Source organism: Dermacentor variabilis, chromosome 8 (assembly GCF_050947875.1).
Source record: "Dermacentor variabilis isolate Ectoservices chromosome 8, ASM5094787v1, whole genome shotgun sequence".
In the NCBI taxonomy this organism is placed as follows: Eukaryota; Metazoa; Arthropoda; class Arachnida; order Ixodida; family Ixodidae; genus Dermacentor; species Dermacentor variabilis.
The window spans coordinates 147,898,818-147,925,195 of record NC_134575.1 but is presented as its reverse complement, the minus strand read 5'-3'; the positions used below and the strand labels follow the sequence as shown (position 1 = coordinate 147,925,195).

General features: G+C 51.6%; 1 protein-coding gene across 4 annotated transcripts in view; it reads right to left on the bottom strand.

Moving 5' to 3' along the window:
* The window catches only part of LOC142590660 (uncharacterized), a 300,067-nt gene that overhangs the window by 130,851 nt on the left and 142,838 nt on the right, over positions 1-26,378 (bottom strand). The gene's annotated exons all lie outside the window — the stretch shown is intronic.

Sequence of the window (26,378 nt, the reverse complement as noted above, 5' to 3'; positions counted from 1 at the left end):
AATCAGCCTCAAAATGGTTGGTTACTGATGTTTTTCTTCCTGAGGCAGGATTTTTTTTAACATATTGCTTTTGTTTAGTGTTTCAAAGTGATGATATGCTTTCTAGTGCAATTTTCCAATTTGTGGACGCGTTCTGAGTGATGCTAGACTACTGTAAGGAACTAGGCAGTGGTATAAAAAGGGGAAAGAGCCTGGCAGGGCTTAGTGAGGGTTGTGCCGTGCTTGCTGACTGAGCGGTTGAGTTTCAGCGTAGTTCTAACGCTTGCCGGGAACGAGAACAAAAATGTGAACTCTCCCGAAGTCACTTTGCAGTGTCCCGTGCGAACCTGAACGAGAAAACGAGGCCTTCTCTGTGCGCTGCGCTCAAGAAACGTCGAGGGACGCCCGACTTCGGTTATGAGCATCATCGAGCGACATCCCTCCGGACAGCGGATGCAGTCCCCTGTCCATCGGGATCTCCTTCCCCCGGCGGGGCGGTCTGTTGCGTTTCGCCTACGACACGCAGGTTTGCCGGCGCGACTGCGGCGGGGCGGCAGACATTTTGGCCCGTGCGGCGTCGCCGCAACGCTCCCCGCCAGGCGTTTCCAGGCATGTTCCGATGCCACGTGTCTTCATGTGCGTGTGTGAGTGTATGTGCCATTGTGCCTGAACCAGGCGATGCGACAGCAGGGATCACCCTCCCCTTCCAGTCATTGTGCCCGAACCGGGCGATGCGAAAGCAGGGGTCACCCTCTCCTTCCAGTCATTGTGCCCGAACCAGGCGGTGCGACAGCAGGGGCACACTCTCCTCCCAGTCTTTGTGCCCGACCGGCGGCGCTACGACAGTGTGCGTCACCATTAGCCCATTGTACAATCACGTGCTCGTCTATTGAGGGGTTCCTTCTTGCCCTCAACTGCGAGAGTATAAAAACAGCTGCCCCCGGACGCCAAAAAAGGAGGGCTCCGATTTCTTCTGTTGAGTAAAGTGCTCTCCCGTCTCTCTACTTCGGTCAACCTGACCGCCAACTCTTTGCGATGTTAAAATAAACAAGTTGTTTTGTTGTTACCAGTCGACTCATGCTTTGCCGGGACCTTCGGATGCTTCCAGTTGTACCCCAGGCCGCCAGGCCAACGCTACCCTTGGGGCTTGCGACCCAGGTACAACCACGGGCGTCAGCGCCGAGTTCCCAACAACCGATGCCATCGGTGGGATCCAAACAACGCATTATATACAGTGCCTTTTTCTTAGATATGTAGATTTATTGGAGACTTATAGGTATGTTTAAATATCTTGTTGCCAGATTTTGTTTGTGCGTGCATAGAACTTCCTTTCCTGAGGCACTCTTTTGCCCTTTATCAAGCTGTACCTTGGCATTTGTATATTCCATTGTATCTTCGAATTTGTAATGTATCAAGGCGAGTCTAATGAAAGAGAGTCAACCCACACCGTGCAATAATGGTTCGGTTCATTGTCTGCGAAGCATGCGCGTATACACACAGGCATCTCTCATTTACAAAGGTGACACACAGGGGTGAGAATAAATGTTGTTTAATGCTTTCATACACTGGGTTGAACATGGTTGCCTGACGTAATGGACACCACAAATGTTGAACAGCGTGGTGTCGCAGTTTTTTTACAGCTGAAGGTGTCTCCCAAAATGAAATAAGTCGCCGTGTGGCTGTCGTGTACGTTGAACATTGCATTTCATTGGCCACTGTGAAGCGTGTTAGGGTTGGCGTCTGACACCACGGCGCCGGAGAGGTCATTCACCCTACCCTCTGAGCCGGAGCCCACGGGCGACCTCATCCCCTTCCCCTCCTCTCATGGTCGTGGCATCGTGTGTGCTTACCTCATCCCCTTCACCTTCTCTTGGCCGGACCTCACGGCGCCGGACAGGTCATTCACCCTACCACCTGAGCCGGAGCCCACGGGCGACCTCATTCCCTTCCCCTCCTCTCATGGTCGTGGCATCGTGTGTGCTACCTCATCCCCTTCACCTTCTCTTGGCCGGACCCCACGGCGCAGGAGAGGTCATTCACCCGACCATCTCCCCGGATTCGTCGAAAAGAGGATCGACTTCTCCTACGCGTGCTCGGTATTGCAGGAGGAGGGGCCCTCTCTCCGTGCCTGTCACGTGTCATCGGCGGAAGCAAGATCCCGCCCACACTTGTAGAGAGCCTATTTAAGGGGCTCCGAAATGTACTTTGATATACTTTATACTTGAGACTTCTTACTTCATGCTCTTATTATTTTCTTTCAACTACCTTTGAATAAACAGTGCAAGTTTCGCACTAGCAAATCGTCTCGCCCCCTGCTTGGTCGCCATGGTCTACCGGATGCCTGCAGCCCGCCCACAACGCCACGCTACCCAATAAGTAATGTCGGTCGAGCTTCGATAGGCAGGCGTCGCTACTTCTCGGCAGCAGTACGGTACGCTACCCTGGAGTACGCAACAAACTGGTGGCAGCGGTGGGATACGGAATCCTGGAGACCCTTACTTGGACGAGAACTACGAGATCGTAGCCTCTTCGTCCTGGCAACAACGTTCGGAAAGAAGGTGTCCGGATCATGACTGCATATGGTGAGTGCACGGCTTTTCTTCACTGAGATATCACTTGGCTTTTACGTATCTTTTGGAAAGTACATTGCAGTGATTTTTCTTTAAAACTTTGACGGAAGTTTGAGTACGTCAAGGTTGTATAGAGTGAAGGTTTAGCAGCACTAAGGGCAGCCATGAACTTGAAGGCACTAAAGAAGCCGGAATTGTTGAGCTTGGCCAGAGTTGGGCCTCCAAATTGCCGAATCAAAGAGAAAGCCGGAGATCACTGAGGCGATCGAAGCGACCGGGGCAGACGACGAGGAACTGACGGAATGCCTAGAGAGCATTGAAGAGAGAGAGGAAGAGCGTAAGATCCTAGAGAAAGAGGAAAAGGAAGAGCGTAAGCACCTTGAGGAAAAAGAAGAGCGTAAGCGCCTAGAGGAGAAAGAAGAGCGTAAGCGCCTTGAGGAAAAAGAGGAGCGCGAGCTGGCAGCACGTGAGGCCAAAGAAGAGCGCGACCTCGAAATGAAGCGCCTAGAGATTGAGCTTCTGAAAGCACAAAATAACGAAAGACCTAGGACAGAGGCACGTGAAAGTGAGCGCAGAATGACAGACTTGATGGCACCCTACGCAGTAGGAGGGGACATAGGTCTTTTTCTGGTACAGTTTGAGCGCACTTGTGAGAAGGCAAAATTCGCGAAAAACACGTGGCCGCAACGCTTGCTTACGTTGCTGCCACGTGAGGTAGCTGATATTATCGCCCGCATGGGGAAAGAAGAAGCAGAGGACTTCGATGAAGTAAAAGCAAATCTGCTTAAAAAGTGTAGATTATCAGCTGAAGCATTCAGGTGAAAGTTCAGGGAAGTCGAGAAGACCAAAAGTGAGTTCAGGGAAGTCGAGAAGACCAAAGTGAGTAAACCTGAAGGAATGGCTCAGAGAAGAGGGTGCACTCGGCGATGCCGAAAAGACAATGCAGTGCGTTGCCTTAGAACAGTTCTACCGCCGGCTGCCAGTAAACATCAAGTATTGGGTTCGAATAGGCCAGGCGTAGACACTGTTTCGAGAGCGGCCGATCTCGCTGAGGAGTACGTGACTCGCCGTGCTGACGAAGGCAACAAAGCTCCTAAGAAGGAGATGAATAAATGCAGACCCGACAAGCCAAAACGATGGTCAAAGTCGAGTCGGTATAAAACAAAGGAAAGATCAGATTCAGGGAAAAGTAGTGTCGAAGACAGCGAAGGAGAAAAGGAGTCACCCGAACAGAGGGCAGAAAAGCAAAAGAAAAAGGCTTTCGAGGCCAAGAAACCAGTAGTTTGCTACAACTTCCGGCAAACGGGGCATATCTCCGTGGGATGCAGAAATCCCAAACTAGTTTTGATGTCACTAAGTAGTGACGCAGAGAATCTGAACTTGCTCGAACCATACATTCGAGACCTCGTGGTAAACGGCAAACCGTGTAGAGTGCTTCGCGACTCGGCAGCCACAATGGACGTAGTGCATCCGTCGTACGTAGAGGCAGGTCAGTTCACGGGGGAGTGTGCCTCGATAAGGCAAGCCGTTGAGGCCTCCAGTGTTTGTCTCCCGGTGGCCAAAATTCGTATTGAAGGCCCTTTCGGAGTACTGGACACTGAAGCCGCCGTCTCGGCCCATCTCCCGCCGCAGTATCCATATTTGTTTTCTAACCAATCAGAGGATTTGCTACGACGCAAGGGAATCGGGTTTAGTGAGGGAACAGTGCAAGCCCTAACTCGTTCCAAGGCAGTGTACGAATGTCCAGTGGTGGAGAAAACAGGTTTGACAGCTGATTCGTCAACCAGTACTGAACAGGATAGCCCTATAGGAGATGAGGCGGAAAGTACGCCAGCTAATGAAAAAACCAGGAAAGCAGCGGAGCCTGAAATGTCGCGAGAGGCAGAATGCAGGAGAAAGTTGTTAAACGTAAGCCCTGCCACAATGATTGCTGAGCAGGAAATGCGTAAAGCACAAAACAATGCTGAGCATTACTATGACAGGACGGCTCGCACGCGACGCTTTGAAGTGAGGGAAAAGGTAATGATCCTGAAACCCTCGTTGAAAAACAAACTAGAGGTTCAATGGGAAGGACCTGTTGACATAATTCAGAAATTATCTGAAACAAACTACGTAATCACGATACCGGGCAAACGAAGGACACCAGAAGTGTACCATAGCAATCTACTTAAACCCTACAGGCAGAGGGAAGCCATTGTCCCTTAACCAACCTGAGGAAATACCCGTCGACTTTCCAGAGTTACCAGCAGTGACGGAGACAAAAGACATTGACGAGACCATTGATAAGTTAGTAGAACAGGCGCAGTTGAATCCGATTCAGAGGGCCGAACTGAGGGAACTCGTGTTTGAATTTAAAGACGTATTTTCAGACACACCGGGCAGGATGACTGCGATCGTTCACGATATCGAGTTAACCTCGTCCGACCCTGTTCGATCAAAAGCTTATCGCGTTTCGCCTCGTCAACGTGAAGTCATGACCGCTGAAATAAACAAGATGTTAGAGCTAGGTGTAATCGAGCCAGGAGAGAGTGATTATACCTCGCCTCTTATCTTGGTTGAGGTCCCAGGAATAGAGCCTCGGCCATGTATCGACTACCGCAGGCTCAATTTAATCACGAAGGACCAGACTTATCCAATACCGCATATCGAGGAAAGGCTTGAAAAGGTGAGCAGTGCTAATTTCATTTCTACGCTCGATTTAGTCAGAGGGTATTGGCAGGTTCCCTTGACCGAGAAGGCAAGCAGGCTTGCAGCGTTTATTTCCCCGATGGGAACCTTTCGTCCGAAAGTCCTGAGTTTTGGATTTAAGAATGCGCCATATTGCTTCTCTAGCCTTATAGACCAGGTGCTACGAGGAATGGAGGACTTTGCACTTCCCTATCTCGATGACATAGCTATCTTTTCTTCACCATGGGCGGACCATATGCAACACCTGCGAAACGTGTTATGTCGGCTACGAGAGGCCAACTTAACTGTTAAGGCTCCCAAATGCCAATTAGGGCGCGCGGAGGTAGCTTATCTAGGTCATGTAATAGGGCAAGGCCATCGTCGGCCTTCCGAGGTTAAACTGACCGCGATAGACAACTTCCCGCAACCATGCACCAAGCGGGACATCAGATCATTCCTTGGCTTGGCGGGTTATTACCAAAGATATATTCCGCGGTATTCCGAGATTGCGAGTCCTTTAACGGATGCCCTCAGAAAAACAGAACCACAAACGGTAAAGTGGGATGCCGCAAAAGAAAAGGCTTTTAGTATGCTGAAGAACGCACTAACGAGTCAGCCAGTGTTGAACGCGCCCGACTACTCTAAGCCATTCATTCTTCAGTGTGATGCCAGTGACAGGGGTATGGGGGTGGTGCTCTGTCAAAAGAAAGATGACGAGAACGAACACCCTGTACTGTATGCCAGTAGAAAGCTTTTAGTTCGTGAGGTAGCATACAGTGCATCAGAAAAGGAATGCGCCTGCGTAGTTTGGGCGGTACAGAAGCTAGCTTGCTATATCGCTGGCTCAAGATTCACCACAGAGACTGACCACTGTCCCCTCACATGGCTGCAGTCCATGTCAACGAAAAACGGTCGACTTTTGCGCTGGAGCTTGGCTCTTCAACAGTACAGCTTCGATATTCGCTACAAGAAGGGTAAGCTTAACGGCAATGCCGACCATTTTAAGTCGTTGTCCCTAGAGTATCGAAAGCCTCATGCACATCCGGGTTTCCGTGGCATATTTTTCGTGCATTCATATGTTTTTCGGAAGTGAAGCCGATTGTTAGCTGATTTTAATAACGACGTCTTAGCGCTTTCAAGAAATGGCTGTTTTTAGTGTTATGAAGCCATGAAGCAATTGCTGCCGTACGATTCCGCACAATCTAAAGTGGTGAAGCGAGCAGTTGGTAGTCTTTGCTTGGAATCGGCTTTGCGGAAATCGTGCGCACACCAAATGCCGTCTAGTTTTACGAACCAAGTTGGACGCCTTTTGGCAGCTGGTTTCCCTTTGACGGTCGTCAATGCTATAGTAGAGTCTCTTCTGCAAAAAGTAAAGCTTGGAGCACGAAGGGCGAGCGCAGAAGTCGAACGACAGAAGGTAAGACCAGAGGTTATTCCCTATGTACACAAGGTGTCACACAACCTTAAAAAGGTTGCTAACCGTCATGGTATTCCTCTGGTTTTCTCTGCGCCCAACAAGCTTTCGAAGCTGTGTTCTCGAGTTTGCTGTAAGAGCAGGCGGGGCTGCCGCACGAGGCATGAGAAGCCCTTTGTTGAGTGCTCCAGAGGGGTTGTTTATGCAATACCCTTGCACCCTTGTGGGCAGCTCTACATTGGTCAAACTGAGCGTTGTGTGAATGACCGTTTAAGGGAACATGCGCAAAAACTAAAGAAAAAAGAGGATAAGGGCGCACATTTGGTGGCTCATGTTACCGCGTGTGGTTGCGACGCTCGATTTTCTGCGACAACTATTCTTGGCAGGTGCGGCAACGCGTCTTCCAGGCTCGCTCTTGAGGCCTTCTTTATCAAGACGAATAGAGATAGATGTGTGAGTGAGCCTTCCATCACTTTACTGGATGCCGAATTTAACTTCATGCGCGACCGCCTTTGATGTGCATGTACCGGCTTCACTTCTGCTTGGTAGGCGCATGCGTGACAAGAGGATATATATATTTATGCACCATCCTTCCTTCCATTAAACAGTTGTGAGTAGCGCTTGTCCTTGTCTGTCTTCCTTGTGTCCGTGGTTTTATTTGCGCTAAGCTACCTCTTCAAATATGGACGACCAAGTAGCCCAACAGTCAACTCTTCTAGAGCTTCGATAGGCAGGCGTCGCTACTTCTCGGCAGCAGTACGGTACGCTACCCTGGAGTACGCAACAAGCGTTGAAGCAAACTGTTAAAAGGAGGACGTGAAAGTTGCAAAGACGATCCAAGACCGGGCCAAAACTACCGTGCAATCACCCTCAACACAAGTGCAAATGTTGATGAGCTGATTACACAAGAACGGATGATACGCATCGATGAACTGGCAGAGCGTGTGAACATCAGTCAAAGTTCGGTTCACAACATAATTCAATAGCGTCTCGGTTATCGGCTCTTGTGTGCGCAATCCATGCCCAAGATATTGAACCACCGACAGAAGACGGGAAGGTTCGGCGCTATATACCTTGACTCATCTGATCCGGTATCACAATGAGGGTGACGACTTCTTGCCTGCGATTGTGACCGCGGCCAACCATGGTACCATTACTACGAGCCTGAAATACGACGGCAAAGCTTACAGTGAAGCATCTGAATTCACCAGCCCCAAGGAAAGCAAAGGCCTTCATTTCCGCCGGAGAGGTGTTGTTGACTTTTGTTTTTCGATCGTCAGGGGCCATTACTGATCGAAATTGCTAAACCTGAAGAGACTATCAATCATTTACGATATTGTGAAACGCCATACCGGCTGCGTGTCGAAATCAAGAACAAACGACGTGCAAAATTGACGCATTGGGGTCATCTTGTCCAACGGCAATGCCCGTCCCCACATCGTTGATGCGGTTAATACAAAACTGGCAAAATTCAAGTGGGAAACGCTCCAACATCCGCCATACAGCCCAGACCTGTCGCCTTGCGATTTCCACATTTTGGGGCAGTTGAAAAAACACTTCAGGGAACCAGACTCGTGTCGGACAATGACGTGAAAGAGTCAGTTACAGACTTTTTGAAGCAGCAACCCAAGGAGTTTTATGAGACGGGAATGACGTGACTCGTTAGCCAGTGGGACAAACGTCTAAATGCTCATGGAGACTACTTTTCAATAAAATGCCCCGTTTGTCATATATTCACATTGGCTCACCTTCATTTGACTCGCCCTCGTATATTTTGCACAACTCCTGCTTTTTATATGTGCTCCTGCGTAATACATTGGAACAAAGGACAGCGTCATTGAGATTTCTCCCTGGCCGTCGTTGCACATGTACAAAAATGTAAGCAAGGTTCTTGTATGACAAACTTTCATTGCAGTATTTGTCCTCAACTTGTTCAATACACGGCCTTTACATTTTTCATATCAGCAGCATGCACCGCGCTTTGTTGGTTTCGAATTGATATAGTTCTAAAGTTCGTGCGATATTTTTTTATTAAATACAAAAAAAACACAGAAGTATTGATATCAGTTACTTATTTTCGGGACATACGAGTGTATTCTTTTATGAAAAGATACATATTTTACTTGTCTTGACAGTGCACAGCGTTCAAATTCGTTTGCAGCATCTTTGGCAATGGCAATGCAGTTATTATTCCTGTATTTGATCCCTCGACAAATTCTATGAGGTGGAGGCCGAGCTGCAACGAAAGAAACTGAAGAATTGCTGGTATTTATTCGAGGACATTTCTGCTTGTCAGCGATGCGCCGCGCATGCGTTAATTAGGCCCCTCTCACCACGGGGACCGTGTTGCAGCTCACATTGTACGCGAATGTAAATACAGCTGCATGCATCAGAGCGCGCCTGAACGTACGATACAAAATGTCCTCGGAAGACAACAGCGAAGGTACTGTCATGGCTTCAGGAAGTTGCTGTGTCGTTCACTTCGGGAAAAATAAGCAACGCGCGAGAACAGACGACAACAGAGAAACGCGTATTACCGCCGGACGCGCAACCGTCAAGTGGTAATATGTGTTTCTCTGGTCTCGCGCGTTGTTTATTAACGCGATAGCGTTAAGGAGCTCGTGTCGCAGAAAAGCCGGTGTCGTCGGCGTCGGTGTCCGCGGCGTTGGCCGCGAGAGATAAATCACGGCAGGCACTTCATAAATAAAAAGCAACTTTCAAGATGGGCTGGGTGGGAATCGAACCAGGGTCTCCGGAGTGTGAGACGGAGACGCTACCACTCAGCCACGAGTTCGATGCTTCAAAGCGGTACAAAAGCGTTTCTAGTGAATGCCGTGTTGCCTTAGAAACGTGCCGTAGAAAGTTATACTGCGGTGTATATCGGTAATTATGAGCATGTAACTGACAGAAGTCGCAGTTACACGAGTAGCGAAGTACGTTTCCGCTGCATTTCTTCTGCGCTTACCGCACACGCAGAGCCATCTTGCGGCAAACACAGAAGACCTCCTCCTCTCAATGTACGGCGCTGCCCCGACAGCTGGCGCGCCACGCGCGCATTGGGGCTGTGCGGGGACCGGTGCCAGGCGCGTCGCGGCCCCCACTCCCTCTCCCCTGACGACGCTTCGCCGTGCTCCCACACGGGTTGCAGAGTCAAGCGCCGTTCCCTTCTTTAGATTATTATCGATCTATCTCTCTGCCCGTGCCGATCACGACGTTTGGCTGGCGTAGATCGTTTCCCCCTCCGAGACACCGAGTTCTTTGGTTCGTTCCGTTTGCTCAGGCGCACGTTTCGTTGCCGCGCCGTTGCTCGACGCTCACCGCGTGATAGGTGGGCGCAAAGTCCGATGCGGGGCGCCTCGTAAGTGATCGCTGCGCCGTAGCGCATTGTCTTACACCCCTTCGTGGGTCGACGGGAACGCTGTCGCGTTCCACTCTTGAAGGCGAAGTTTAAGCGTCCTCCAATTTTTTTTCCAGAGGTAGAACAGCGAACGCGGGACCACCACTATTTGATGCTCGTCAGCTGTACGCTACCCGCAGCGGTAATGGAATCCGGTTGCTGGGCTGACGCGAATAAATGCAGCCTGCCTGCTTGAAATGCGACCAGCCTCCCTATCTCCTCATTTTATCCCAACCGCCGCTCCCGCACGCACACGTGGTTTCTTTTTCTCTCTCTCTCTTTGCATGGCGGTTACACAGCGAGATTATATGTAGAAAGCCAGAAGAAAGAACAAATGTAGTTAGACGATCGGAGAACAAAATAAATACAATCCCGTATTATTTCATTCTTTGTACCTTCGGCTCACGAAGCGATCGTAGAATCCGCACTCCTGCCTCTACGTTCTAACGCATTTCCTTTTTTCGAGCCGCGCTGTCCCGCCGCAGGCACGGCGGGCCTTTGCTTTGATCTCCGGAAAGAGCAGTCCTCGTGCTTTCCCTCTCCTCCTCGCCTTTCCGCTGATCCCTGCCACGTGTGTTGCCGATCGTGCTCCCTAAAACACCGTAACGCAGCCCGCACATGCGCCTACATTATTCGATCCGTGCATGCAAATTTCAGCTCCGATACAGCTTGCAGGCTTGTTACTTCCTCGAGCGGCCGGGTGGACGCGTTTCAAAATGTAAACGTTCCACTTGGCCAAGCCGCGAGCTTAGCGGTTCAACCCGCACACGCGGAATTCTCAGGCTACACTGACGATTCGTGCACTGTGGTCTACAAGAACCAATCGGCCAACGTTTTACGTTAGAGGCACATGCCAATTTCCGGATTACTCGGACGGTTCCTTTTACGCACAGTCTTTGTCAAAAGTATACGGGCCGTCGTCCGCGACGGCTGCAGGCTTAATATAAGTTGTTTGGGGGGAGTTTCTGTGGCATGCCTTAAACGGCAACTCCGGCGTTTTTTTTTTACCATATTAGGATATCGTCGTTTTCAAATGGCATCGACAGTCCTGTCCCCGGTAGCGTGATTCAAGTTGTTTAGAAATTCATGAATAATTTTAAATAAACAATAAACGAGATACCGAAACAGAAAGGGGTAACCTATTCGTGTGACGGCTCGATGAGTCGATGACGTCATATCCTACACTACCATAATGCAGACACGCAGAACGCGTGCAGCACACGTGGCGCCAACGCCGAAGAAGCGAAGCCGATGGTGTCTGCCGACGACACTGGGAGCTGCGATTTCAGCGACAGTGGCGGTGTATTCTCTGACGTCACAAACGCGGGGTGACCATTCGGTAGTCGCGAGTCGGGAACGCAACCAATCTTTAAAATTCATTTTCAGGAAAAGTAAATGACTTGCAAACATATAGTGTGGCAGAGGTAATCAGAGTGCAAAAGAGAACATATATTGAAAATCTTATTCAGTGGACACCAATAAAGCGACGGAGTTGCGCTTTAAGGTGGCCCTGAAAACCTTCTCTAATTAATCATAGCATGGCATAGCATAGCATAGCATCAAGGGCGTCGCCTTATGAATCTCCAGTATACGCGCACGCCGCTGCTGTCTACGCAGCTGCGCGAAACGGTCGCGTGCAGACCGGGCAGTGCGAGGACGAAATGCATTTCCCCGTCTTTTCGAGATCGCAGAAACGCGAAAATCAGCAGTAATAATATTGCGGAAAATGCCCTCGCGATCACGAAATCGGCCAGTAGCCGTTGGTGGGCTTCGCTGCTTGCGATAACGACACTGCGAGGACAAGCGATTTTTCGCTCTTCCTGATACGGCATCCCCTGCTACATGCAGTGCAACAACACTCGGCTCACGCGTTCGTAGGAGCCCGTTCTACAGATCGGCAACGTATTCTCGGGGCTACGCTCAAAGAGGTCCCAACGGCCCCAGGAACGAGGAGACCTCCTCCCGTGCGGTGTGTGCAGAGAGGCGCAGGAGCGGCCTCCGTGGGATCCGCACGGGCGAGCGACGCGCACACGGCGCAGGTGCAGGGCGGCAGGCGTGCCTCTGACAACTGGAGGACGAGCGCCCGGCCGCGAGGGTCCGAACCGTGCAGCTCGACACAGGGGTCGTCCCGGCTGGCCGCGCAGTATGCTACGCTGGCGGTGTGGCGAGTGGGCGCGTGTCCCAAATTTATATCGATCTGCCAGACCGCGCAACTGAATTCACGCCAACTGCGCATCTGCGTCTGAACTGTCCGTCTCGTTCAGAAGGCACGGGAGGACAGACCTTGACATCGGAAGCCCCACATCCGTCCTTGCATAGTTTCCGGCTTACCAAGCTTTCTGGCACGGTAGAAGTAGTGGCTCGATTATTGTAGAAGCACGCTTCTACAAGCACAACCTCGCTTGACACTTTACAGTCTTCTTTAGTATACCACTAATGGAGAGATGGTTTGAGTGAGGACGCCACGGGAAACAGACCGGGAAGAACATCTCGACGGGTGATCCGTTTGTAACTGCTTGCATTTGCCAGAGAACGTTGCTTTAAAAAATTAAAAAAATAAACACGAAAGTACGCATAAGATCGCCGCCGTCTCGTCGGGTATCGGCTGCAGTAACGACTTTGCCGCGATGACGCCATCTCACGCTAGAGGTGACCACGGCCAGTCTGTACACGAGGCCATTCACGACCCAAATATCAACGCCACCACTCTCCACGTGTGACTAAAACGGGAAGGGGGGAGGCACAGGCGACGAGTTATTGAGAGCCGCAGATCAGAAAATTGCTCGAGCATTAAGCTCAACCGTAAGCGAATCGCCTAGACTATGTGAAACGTCGGCTGACCTTCACCTAAATGTTCACTCTGCGCGTGTTTTCATTTTCTTCGTGTTTTTTTTCCTTGATTTAATTCGGATGGAAAACAAAGGACGCATAGTCAGCCATGCCAGAGTCATTTGTGGGCCTTTCGGCTACCGTGTCACCCAGTCCCCTCCCCTTTCGTGCATGACGGACGCGAGTCACATGGAAAGAAAAAAAGAAAACAAAGAACGCACGAAAAAAGAGGAAAGCACCAAGCGAAACACACACACGCGAAAGACGACAAACACGCCACGAACAAAGCACGCGTGCGAGTCACACGAGGGATAAACAAAGGAGAGAAAAAAGCAAAACAAAAAAGAAACACGGCGCACACCCCCAGCAGCGAGAGCTCGGAAGCGACGCGTGCTGCGTATAACGAGCTTCCAAAAGACAAGAACCGAGTACGGAGAGAGAGAGGGAGGGAGGTGTCAAGGTCTGTGAAAATCACGTCACCCACGTTGCGTTATGAGGCGCCTCGAGGCTCTCTCCTTGTCTCTCGCTCATTTTCCTTCCTTCTTTTTTCCCCTAAATTCTGGGTGTTTCGTATACCCTCGTTTAGCCCGTTTCGCCGTAGGTGCGCCACGAGAGCGAGCGAGGTGGGCAAAGAGAGGAGGAGGCCAGCGGGAACACATTCCGGCCGCAGGAAACCCCAGCGCCGTTGCGTGCTGCATCCATTACCACCGGGCTCTCTCGTCATGCGGCGAAGCGACGCCGTCAGGGTTAATGCGACGCGGTGCGAGCGACCCGCCACCGCGTGCGGACTCGGCGGGCGCCGCCGCCGGGTCGACCTCGCAGTGCGGCGCTTTTGTCTCGCGTCTCCGGCTGCTCTTGCGCTGCAGTGCGCGGCTGTCGGCGGCGGCGCAGGATGAACTGGGCGGCGGATTCCCGGAGCGGAAGGTCGCTCGGCGCGCCGCGAGACATATCGCGGTACTCGGGCGAGCGATGCAAGTGCCTCGGGCGACGCGAGCTTAATGAACGGACGTTTCAATGAATAAATAAAAGACGACGGCAACGTTAGTCGCGGGCGTATATAGTGCGCAACGTGGCTAACGGCGCGTTAAGCGGCAGGCTCAAGCAACATACCTTAACGTACAGAGCCAGTTTACAGAGGCGGCCTGCCGAGTACGTAAGCACTGTAGTCTGTTTCTCGGAAAGAGGAAGCGCAGGGCGAGCTTGCATTGCATGGGTGACGATCTGGCAGCGCGACGCAGAACCGGCACGAGCAAGGGACCGCTTGCGGCATCGCTTCGTTCTGTATCGACGCCACTGTTTCATTGTGTAGCGTTAGTTTTGTCCGATAACTTTCATAATTATTTCTTGACCGAGAAACAAGGCGATGCCAGTGTCTCGATTTTCTTTTTTTTTGTTGTTACAGCTATATGAAGACGACATACAATGAAGCCAAAGAAAGCATCGAGCAAAATAACTGTTCAACTGAAATGTGGAAATTTAGGCAAACGGCCTGGACGAACAGACAACTCACCGCTGGTGACAGCCGAACGCACAACCTGCGCATTTCGCGTGCGAGAATTGGCGCGGCGGCAATCTCTCTCCGTCCACAATTCTTGCGCCGCCGACCAGACGCCCTTTGTTAAGAACGGCCCGCTGAGGTGCAAGTTTTGCCAGCCAGCTGCGACAGCGGCGTCAACTTTTCTTGGAAAGCCACCGTTACGCTCTAGCCTCGGCGCCGTTGTGACTAAACGCGATCGGCGGCCAACTATTGTTATTGAACCCGCCACCGCCGATCTGATCTGCTATGAGCGGGGGCGTTGCCGAGGGAACGTCTCCGGAGGCCCCTTCCCACGCGCCGTTCAAGACGCAAGACAATGGACAACCGGCGGCCGCGCTGCGGGGTTCAGCTCGGGGAATCGGATGTGCCGTTCCTGACGTCAGCTCCGAGTTCTGCTAAGGCCGTCTGACGTCGATTGGGGACTGTGAACCTAGCGCAAAGAGGTGTGTGTGTGGAAGCCCTCGTCTACGGTGCCTGGTCGAACGTTTCTCTCACCTTGGGATCGAGGGAGGACCAAGTGTTTATAAACCGCTGTTGTGCGGCTGCTCAGTGTACTTTCTCTCGCAGTCATGCTAGACTTATGAACTGCAACGTCCTTATGTAGATACTGTAAATAAACCCATATTCCTCGTTCTCGATGAGAAGCCGTCCTTCCCTTCAACAACGTCCTCAACGTGGATAAGTTGGACGACGGCATGGGCCAGCTACCTTCTAACTCATGCCCGACTCCAATCTTGACAACTGATTGCGAGCGATGGTATTGACCCCCAATACTCACACCTTTTAGCCGCAAGTGTGTCACAGCATGTGCTTTTCACACCGTATACACAGACGCACGTACTGAGCGATGAACTATGAGGCTACAAATTCGGCACAGTTTGGATTTTATAGAACAATCCACAGAACCTACTCAGCGAAAGTCTAGAAACGTAGCTAAATGGCTGGGCACTTCGTACTGCAAAACGAATTATCGCAACCGTTCGCGCCTTATCTTTGGCGTGGCAATTTACGAGGATCTTCAAATCTCTTGCAACACCTCCGGCTGGTCCGTAAGCCTCTGTTTAGGACAGCATATACGGAATAATTATGCGCGCCAAAGACTGGACGCAAAAAAAAAAAAAAAATTCGAGACCGCGTACAAAAAGAACAGTGGAAGAGGAAGCGCGGATGGCCACAAAGTGCGTCTCGTATATGGAGCAGAAAGAACGAAGCACGGCAGGTATACTGCGCATGCGCCGGCGTGCGGAAACAAAAGCGCCATATGGTCGGCCCCTACGAGAGAGAGAGAGAAACTAAGAACTTTTCAGTGCAAACGGAAATTTCCGGAGGGCACGGCAAACGCGCTGTGCGCATGTACGTACGTACACTACGATGTGCGCGCAGTCCCACAGTGCGAGGACGTCGGCTGCTGTTGAAGGTGGCACGCATCACGCGAGCACAGCTGCGCACGCTGTGTACTTAACCTCGGCGCAGTTGATTGCGAAAGCGAGCATACGACGCCCGCACGCATTCAGGAGGCGCCGCTTTTGCGAGCGCTTGGCGTGACAAGCTCTTCGCGTGTACCGCCCGGAGCTTTACGGATAAATTCGCCCACGCAGAAAACGAAACGCCGCTCGCTTTCCACGGCCTCTCTACATAACGCTCTCGAATGTACAAAAAAAGAAACAAAGAATACGGCAGAGCCCTATAGTACGGTATACATAAGAAAACAATCAACTTGAGCATCAATGCGGAGCTTGCTCGTGAATGCGTGCGGGGGGTGTTGCCACAAACACGCGTGTGTGAAGCGCGAACAACTTACACTTAGCCGCGAGGTGCGCATAACTTTGTCATCTTATACCTTCAACTCTCCGTGCCGTCGTCGCTCTTTTTCCCTCACACTCGTTCCCTTATCACCCTCTGCTGGCCGGCATTCGGGCATCGGCCCTAATGCTAGACAGTTCACGGTGAGGTCGGAAGGAACAGTTGCCCCGCTTCGCTTTTTCTGTCCTTCATATAATGAAACAACCAATTACTACAACTACTACGGCTGCTGCTACTAATCGTGCTGTGGCCCCTGTGTTCGCGATCGATCCCGATGACCTGCCTCAACCGGACGCCGAGCGAGCTCCGTAGAGAAGGTCAAGTCAGGCTTGGGGACGGGAGGCTTAATTTGGGGATGCCGGAAATTGACGTCGCCTCTAGTGGGCGAGCAGGCTTGGCGAGAGAGGAAAGACGCAGCACCCATGGACAAATGGCGACGTCCCATTGACGCATTGCACCGCAGCAGCAGCCCATGACATGACGCCATGAAATCGAACAGCGTCTATGGCGTATTTCTTACTGACAAGGAAGAATTACACTGCATTCTAAAAAGAAAAAAAAAGATATTGAATGCACCGAGTAAAATTTCGAAACTTTCTTAACGTGAAAAAAGGCCGGAACGTGGTATAATACTAGGAAATACGTAACCACCCACTAGCGTGTGTACCGTCGTTGCGGCTTGGGAGCAAGGCCGAGAAATGGTATTAAGCCTTTATTGCCTTCGCTAGCAACTAACCTTTTTTTTTCTGTCTTTCTATATATCATGGTAATACAGTTTCGAAATAATTTTTTTCATGTATACATACTGGTTTAGAGCTGTTCCGTAGTATCCTTCTAATCTTTATATCATAAGACGCTAGCAAAGAAAGACACGACGGACATGCATTGGGGTAAATTATTTGTACTTGCTAACTGAATTAAAGAAATTATAAATTAATGGAAATGAAAATGGGTGAAAAAACAATTTGCCGCAGGTGGGGAATGACCGCGCAGGCATTTACAGGCATTGTAGGCAACCTTTACAGGCACTTTAATTGCTCTATAACAGAATTCCCGAGAGAAATTTCGCGTTTTAGCGTCGTCACGCAAGTGGAGAAAGCTCCTTCTGCGGTCTCCTTTACGAGTTTTGTTAATTGTCGCTAATCCTTTCATTTTCCAATGTCTGTACCCCGGCCATGCATTGCGGAATGAGCCTCCGGCCCCGCCGGTTTTCCGAACCTCAACGCAGGCCTGCCGTCAGCGCGTGCGGGTGCATTGTGCAAGTGGTCATGTCGTACGCTCTTGAGGCGCCGATTGGCTGGGGGCACCCGTCTCCTTCTAACCCAGCCCAGCCAAACTGTCAGCTACGTCACGAGCAGGAACCGACATAACAGATGTGCCATGTCACTGGCATCAATAGATGGAAGACGTACAGCGTTTCGGTGACGCTCTTGCCCACTTCGACGGCTAACGTGTGTCGGAGGGTGCTATATTGGGCCCTTGTCGTGACCGTTGATTTAGTTTTGAGGCGGCCTTACTTGATTATTTAAGGTGCACGGGGGCGGACCTCTGTAGGGTATACAAGCAGACCTGCCCCGATGTACTTCGCCCTTGGCCCGGCACAGAGTATAGCTGCACAGATCGGGAGCGAGGCGGATCTTTCGAGCCGATCTCTTTGAAAGAAGGAGTGATCCACGGTTCAGTAAAAGCGAGCGGCGGTTCTATTACAGAGAGAGGACGCCGCGCCGCCCGAGCCGGCTCTCGCGACTCGGGCAGCTCTTCCTCCCCGTCCGCCGGCGTTCCAGTCACAGCTCGGACTCTGCCGTCGCTCTCACGCAGCTCCGCCCACGGCCCACAGATCGCCGCAAGCGCTTTCCGAACGTTCGCTTGCGCGCTGCCGTTTAGCCGGCGCCGCACTTTCGCCAGCACGGAGAGACGGGCGTGGCAACTCGGAAAGCCACCCACTCAGAGCATTACAACAGTCGCCCAGCTTAGTCACAATGCCCCTAATGCACATATACATATTTTTTTCAAATTCAAGTAACAAGACTATGCTTAACACGCACTTCAGTGAACCCGCACATTTCAGTGAGCTGGGGCGTAACAAGCCTCTCACTGGAAGTAAGCCGTCTTGCCCATCTCTACGATAAAAAGTCTAGTTAGTTGGCTATGGATCACCGTTGTCTAGAGAAATGTTCCTCCGGCCGACTACACTGTACTCGCAATAAACTTCCACGACCGCAGCCCGGAGTTGGCGCACGTCAGGGCGTAGAAGCCGCGATAGTCGCGCACACCCGACCAGCGTCGCTGCAGCTGGCGCAGCCGCATCGCCGGCCACGGACACGCCGGGCGGGCCGCGCTGAGAAGCACCGCCGGGGGAGAGCGGCGGCCGCAGCTTTCACCGACGAGGCGCCGCCACTGCGCCGGGTGGGCACGTCGTCCACTTCGAGCCGGTGCCAACGCAAAAGCGGGAAAGCGGGAGATGGAAGCAAAACAAAGAGGGAGAAGAACAAAACAAAAAAAAAAGTGGAGGGGGTGTTGCGTTTCGCCTGCGACACGTGGTTTTGCCGGCGCGACGGCGGCGGGGCGGCGGACATTTTGGCCCGATCGTCGTCACCGCAACACTCATCGCCAGGTGTTTCCAGGCGCGTCTGCGGCGATGCGACCGCCTAGGGATTTCGTTCCAGTCATTGTGCCCGAAACAGGCGATGCCAAAGCAGGGATCTCATTCCAGTTATTGGGCCCGAAACAGGCGATGCCAAAGCAGGGATCTCGTTCCAGTCATTGTGCCCGAAACAGGCGATGCCAAAGCAGGGACCATCTTCTCGTTACAGTCATTGTGTCCGACCGGCAGCGCCACGACAGTGTGCTGCGCAGCGCCACGACCAGGTGCTACGAGATCGGGCGCAGCGCCACGACATGGTGCTACGGCATCGCTACGACAGTGTGCGTCACCATTAGCCCATTGTACATTCACGTGCTCGTCTTTTGAGGGGTTCCTTCTTGCCCTCAACTGCGAGAGTATAAAAACAGCTGCCCCCGGACGCCAGAGGAGGGCTCCGATTTCTTCTGCTGAGTGAAGTGCTCTCCCGTCTCTCTACTTCGGTCAAACCTGACCGCCAACTCTTTGCGATGTTAAAATAAACAAGTTGTTTCGTTGTTACCTGTCGACTCATGCTTTGCCGGGACCTTCGGATGCTTGCAGTTGTACCCCAGGCCGCCAGGCCAACGCTACCCTTGGGGCTTGCGACCCAGGTACAACCACGGGCGTCAGCGCCGAGTTCCCATCCGATCGTACCAGCAGTCAGATCCAAACATCTGGTTGCCAGCGGTGAGATCGCCTACGACTTCAAACAACGGTCTGCCAGCGGCGAGATCGCGACAACGGAGGCCAGCAGCGAAGAGATGCAGTTGACTGTATGCTGAGCAGCTCAACGACGATCCGGGAGCAGTGCAACGAGCCCTGTGTGACGACTGGTTGCCTGCAGCGGAACGACTGCGCGGAATTCCTGCCTGCGAGGTTTGGTGAGTGCGGGACTTTCTTCTTCTGAGCTTTGCCAGGCTTTTGTTAGCGTTAGAAACAGAGCTGGTAATTGTGGTTGTCGTTGCTGCCGGGTTAGTTTGCGGCAAGACAATAGTAAGCAGTAGAGAAAGCAGCATTCAGAGCAGCCATGGATTTGAAGTCGTTGCGCAAACCGAAATTGTTGGAGCTTGCAAGAGAGTTGGGTCTGGATGTCTCAGACAAACTAAGAAAACCTGAACTGCTAAAGGCTATTCTTGAGTTAGAGGCTGAGGATGACGAGCTGTCGGAATGCCTTGAGACTATTGAGGAGAGGTCAAAAAGACAGGAGCGCGAACTTAAAGAGCAAAAAGAGAAACATGAGCGCGAACTTAAAGAGCAAAAAGAGAAATATGAGCGCGAACTTAAAGAGCAAAAAGAGAAACAGGAGCGCGAACTTAAAGAGCAGAAAGAAAAAGAAGAGCGCGAACACGCTTTGGAAATGAAGCGTCTCGAAATAGAGATGGAACGCGCTCGTAATGGAAGTCAGGCACACGGTGCAGGAGAACGAGTATTGTTCAAAATGACTGACCTGATGCGGCCGTTTAAGCTTGGAGAGGACATTGGTTTGTTCCTGGTTAACTTTGAGCGAACGTGCGAGAAGCAGGGGTTCTCTCGGGAAACGTGGCCACAGCGCTTGCTCACTTTGTTACCCGGCGAGGCGGCCGACGTAGTCGCTCGCTTGGATAGAGAGGAAGCAGAGGATTTCGACAAAGTAAAATCGAGTCTGCTAAAAAAGTACCGGCTGTCTGCGGAGGCGTTCCGTCGGAAGTTTCGGGAAAATGAGAAAGGCAGAAGTGAGTCATATACAGAGTTTGCGTATAGGCTTATGTCGAACATGCAGGAGTGGCTCAAAGAAGAGAAAGCGTTTGGTGACCACGATAAAGTTCTGCAGTGCTTCGGGCTAGAACAGTTTTATAGTCGGTTACCTGAGAACGTGCGATACTGGGTCTTGGATAGGCCAGACGTGAGTACGGTGGCTAGAGCCGCTGAGCTAGCCGAGGAGTTTGTGACGCGTCGAGCTCGCGGAGCTAAGGACGGTCAAAAGGGTGAATTTGGCTCCAAGTCTGAGAGGCCAAGGTTCACGCCCATGAGATTTAAGGGGAACACGCGTAGTGCGGATGCGAGCGAAAGCAGTCCGACCAAACGTAAAGAGACGGCGGCAGCCAAACGCAGAAAGCGGTTCGAGATGAGGCGAGCGCGCTTGTGTTATACGTGCCAGAAGCCGGGTCACTTTTCGGCGCAGTGTCCGGAAACAACACCAAAAGTTGTGTTTTTTTCAATAGGCAGCACGGACGAGAACATGAAGCTTCTCGAGCCTTACATGCGAGACCTCCTCGTGAACGGGAAAGAGTGCCGAGTGCTTCGCGATTCCGCAGCTACGATGGATGTAGTTCACCCATCTTACGTAGAACCCCATATGTTCACGGGCGAGTGCGCGTGGATCAAGCAAGCCGTGGAAGCTCATAGCGTGTGTCTGCCAGTAGCAAAAGTGCTTATTGAGGGACCTTTCGGAGCGCTTGAGACAGAGGCCGCAGTGTCATCTATGCTGCCACCCCAGTACCCGTACCTATTTTCAAACAGGTCCGATCACCTCCTGCGCGAGAAGGGGCTTTTGTTTGGTGAAGCTAGTGTTCAGGCCTTAACCAGATCGAAGGTTCGGGAGCTCGCTGCAAAGGCGGTAGTTGCGGGGCCGACGTTATCAAACAACGAAAAAGGGTCAGAGGCGCAGCAAGCTGATATTCAGAGCACGCCCGAACAGAATAAAATTGAGTCTGTAGCGTTGAAGGCGCCAGATACTGGAGAGGAAAATCCCGACGCGGGAAAGTTAGAAGAGCTATCTACTGATTTGCTCATCGCGCCTACGTCAGACGGACTTGATAGGTTGCTAAAAGTCAGCCGGACGGCTTTGATAGCCGAGCAAAAAAAGGATGGCAGCCTGGAAAACGTGCGCTGCAATGTCAAAGAAGGTATCGCCAGGAAAACTGCGCGTTTTGTGGAAAGAGGTGGAGTCCTGTACCGGAAGTATCTAGACCGCCGAGGAGTGGAGTTCGATCAGCTGGTCGTGCCTCAATGCTATCGTCAGGATCTGTTGCGCTTGTCACATGGGGGTTCGTGGTCCGGACACCTAGGAGTTAAGAAAACTAAGGACCGTCTCTTGCAAGAGTACTATTGGCCAGGGTGTTTTCGGGACGCAGACCATTTCGTGAGGACATGTGACACTTGTCAGCGGGTGGGCAAACCAGGGGACAAATCGAGGGCGCCGTTGAAATTGGTACCTATCATTACGGAGCCTTTTAGACGGCTCGTTATTGATACAGTGGGACCTCTGCCGGTAACAGCCGCGGGGTACAGACACATTTTGACTGTGATCTGCCCAGCGACAAAGTTCCCTGAAGCAGTGCCGCTTAAAGAACTCAGCTCAGTTGAGATAGTTAATGCACTACTGTCCATATTTGCGCGAGTTGGTTTTCCTGCAGAAATTCAATCAGATCAGGGCACAGTGTTTACTAGCGCTTTGACGACAACTTTTCTCGAAAGGTGTGGGGTAAAGCTGCTACACAGCTCAGTGTACCACCCACAGTCGAATTCCGTTGAGAAGCTCCACTCCGTCATGAAGCGCGTGTTGAGAGCGTTGTGTTTTGAACATCGAACTGACTGGGAGCTGTGTCTGCCTGGGGTGATGTTTGCTTTAAGGACCGCGCCGCATGCGGCTACGGGGTTTTCGCCAGCTGAACTGGTGTACGGTCGCTCGCTTCGATCTCCGCTTCGCATGCTTCGAGAATCATGGGAAGGTAGGGGCGACGACCCAGTCGTGGTGGAGTACGTGCTTAAGCTCCTCGAACGCTTAAGAAGGGCACAGGAGTTGTCAGGTGAAGCAATGGCAAAGGCCCAGCAGAGGGCCAAGGTTTATTATGATCGGACAGCCAGGGCCCGTCGTTTTGAGGTTGGCGATGAGGTCATGATATTGCGCACATCGCTAAACAACAAACTAGACGTGCAGTGGGAGGGCCCAGCGCGAATTGTTCAGAAACTGTCGGACGTTAACTACGTGGTAAGTCTGCCAGGAAAGCGGAAAGCACAGCAAGTTTACCACTGTAATCTGCTCAAACCTTATAGACAAAGGGAAGCAGTGGTGTGCATGATGGTAAACGTTCCTGAAGAGCTTCCTGTCGAGCTTCCGGGACTAGGCTCAGTGACGAACAGGGAAGACACCGGTCAAGTCATTAGTGACCTTATCAGTAAAGCACCGCTGTCGCCTGAGCAGAAAACCGAACTACACCAGCTATTACAAGAGTTTCAAGGTCTGTTCTCTGAGAGGCCTGGTAGGACTTCTGTACTTACTCATGCTATAGAACTTACCTCCACAGAGCCAGTACGATCCAAGGCGTATCGGGTGTCACCCCGCCAGAGCGATATTATGGAGGCTGAGGTAAAGAAAATGCTACAGCTCGGTGTTATTGAGGCAGGTGAGAGTGATTATACCTCCCCTTTGATTTTAGTTGAGGTACCGGGCAAGGAACCTCGTCCTTGCGTCGACTACCGCAGGCTTAATTCCATCACTAAGGATCAAATTTATCCGATCCCTAACATCGAGGAGCGCCTTGAGAAAGTTAGTAGCGCTCAGTTTATTTCCACCCTAGATCTTGTCAGGGGTTATTGGCAGGTTCCACTTACAGAAGAGGCTAGTAGGTATGCGGCGTTCATTTCACCAATGGGAACATTCCGTCCTAAAGTGTTGAGTTTTGGTTTGAAGAACGCGCCATACTGTTTTTCAAGCCTCATGGATAAAGTGTTGCGGGGACAGCAAGAATTCGCTTTACCGTATCTAGACGACGTAGCGATATTCTCCGCATCCTGGTCTGAGCATATGACACACTTGCGGGCAGTGCTAACCCGCCTGCGCGAAGCGGGCTTGACAGTCAAGGCTCCTAAGTGCCAGATAGCACAGGCCGAGGTTGTCTACCTCGGTCACGTGATTAGTCAGGGTCGTCGCCGCCCCTCTGAAATAAAAGTGGCCGCTGTGCGAGACTTTCCGCAACCGCGCACAAAGACCGATATTCGGTCGTTCTTAGGTGTCGCCGGCTACTATCAGAGGTACATCCCTAGGTACTCTGATATCGCGGCTCCCCTGACGGATGCTCTAAGAAAGACAGAGCCTCAAACAGTCGTCTGGGACGAGACAAAGGAAAGAGCTTTTAGCGCCCTAAAGAGTGCCCTAACAAGCCAGCCTGTGCTACGATCGCCAGACTATACAAAAGGGTTCACTGTTCAGTGCGATGCTAGTGAGCGAGGCATGGGCGTTGTACTGTGCCAACGGGAAAATGGAGAAGTAGAACACCCCGTCCTGTATGCTAGTCGTAAGCTGACCAGTCGTGAGCAGGCGTATAGCGCCACCGAGAAAGAGTGTGCATGTCTCGTGTGGGCCGTTCAGAAATTGTCATGCTATCTAGCCGGCTCGAGGTTTATCATTGAGACAGATCACTGCCCTCTCCAATGGCTGCAGACCATCTCTCCCAAAAATGGCCGCCTCCTGCGCTGGAGCCTCGCTTTACAACAATATTCCTTTGAGGTGCGTTACAAAAAGGGGAGTCTCAACGGTAACGCCGATGGCTTAAGTCGAAGCCCTAACGTAGGAATCAGCCTCAAAATTGTTTGTTACTGATGTTTTTCTTCCTGAGGCAGGATTTTTTTTAACATATTGCTTTTGTTTAGTGTTTCAAAGTGATGATATGCTTTCTAGTGCAATTTTTCAATTTGTGCACGCGTTCTGAGTGATGCTAGACTACTGTAAGGAACTAGGCAGTGGTATAAAAAGGGGAAAGAGCCTGGCAGGGCTTAGTGAGGGTTGTGCCGTGCTTGCTGACTGAGCGGTTGAGTTTTCAGCGTAGTTCTAACGCTTGCCGGGAACGAGAACAAAAATGTGAACTCTCCCGAAGTCACTTTGCAGTGTCCCATGCGAACCTGAACGAGAGAACGAGGCCTTCTCTGTGCGCTGCGCTCAAGAAACGTCAAGGGACGCCCGACTTCGGTTATGAGCATCATCGAGCGACATCCCTCCGGACAGCGGATGCAGTCCCCTGTCCATCGGGATCTCCTTTCCCCGGCGGGGCGGTCTGTTGCGTTTCGCCTGCGACACGTGGTTTTGCCGGCGCGACGGCGGCGGGGCGGCGGACATTTTGGCCCGATCGTCGTCACCGCAACACTCATCGCCAGGTGTTTCCAGGCGCGTCTGCGGCGATGCGACCGCCTAGGGATTTCGTTCCAGTCATTGTGCCCGAAACAGGCGATGCCAAAGCAGGGATCTCATTCCAGTTATTGGGCCCGAAACAGGCGATGCCAAAGCAGGGATCTCGTTCCAGTCATTGTGCCCGAAACAGGCGATGCCAAAGCAGGGACCATCTTCTCGTTACAGTCATTGTGTCCGACCGGCAGCGCCACGACAGTGTGCTGCGCAGCGCCACGACCAGGTGCTACGAGATCGTGCGCAGCGCCACGACATGGTGCTACGGCATCGCTACGACAGTGTGCGTCACCATTAGCCCATTGTACATTCACGTGCTCGTCTTTTGAGGGGTTCCTTCTTGCCCTCAACTGCGAGAGTATAAAAACAGCTGCCCCCGGACGCCAGAGGAGGGCTCCGATTTCTTCTGCTGAGTGAAGTGCTCTCCCGTCTCTCTACTTCGGTCAAACCTGACCGCCAACTCTTTGCGATGTTAAAATAAACAAGTTGTTTCGTTGTTACCTGTCGACTCATGCTTTGCCGGGACCTTCGGATGCTTGCAGTTGTACCCCAGGCCGCCAGGCCAACGCTACCCTTGGGGCTTGCGACCCAGGTACAACCACGGGCGTCAGCGCCGAGTTCCCATCCGATCGCTCCACTGTCGCGATCCAAACAGGGGGCTCGCAGTTCGCTAACAGGAGCGCCCATTCGCTCGCGCTGTAGCCCTTTTGCTCCACAAAGACAGGCACGATGAACCGCTAAGATACGCACGAGGATTGGTCGACAGCACACGCCAGAAGAATGGACGCTCCCCTTGTAAGCAGCGCTTTCAACACACCTTCCTCCACGCGACGCTTGCACAACGCAAAAGCAAACTGCACAGAAGAATCTGCCGAAGAACAGCGAGCTGGAATAACAACGTAACAGCTTCAAGCTGTATAGTGACGGTGAACAACTACACCATCAGAACAAAGCTCACGAGACTGTTACAGGGTGAACCTGCGCCCAGCAAAACAAGCAACACTCGGAACAATGATAGCGACGAGCTAACCTAAAACGTAATAGCACACACCATTGTCAAACACGATCTCCAGAATACTGGCATGTGTATAACGCAACCACGCACTAATTCTGGAAAGCAAATGATTCTTTATGGACTCAACACACTGATCGCTGATAATATGGATGTTTTACAGTCTTCCTTAACTAGTCTGTATAATTATTATTGCTGCTAGCGCTGGTTTTAATCTTATTAGTAAATACTCTGTACTTGCTGATCACGATATTAGTTTTGCTGTATCATCTGTTATTATAGAGCACATGACTAATCTGAGTGCCGTATTTTTTTCTTCATACCACTGATTTCGTGATAGCATGAAAGCTAAGTAACTTGCTATGGTTTATCATTTTTCTTGTGTGT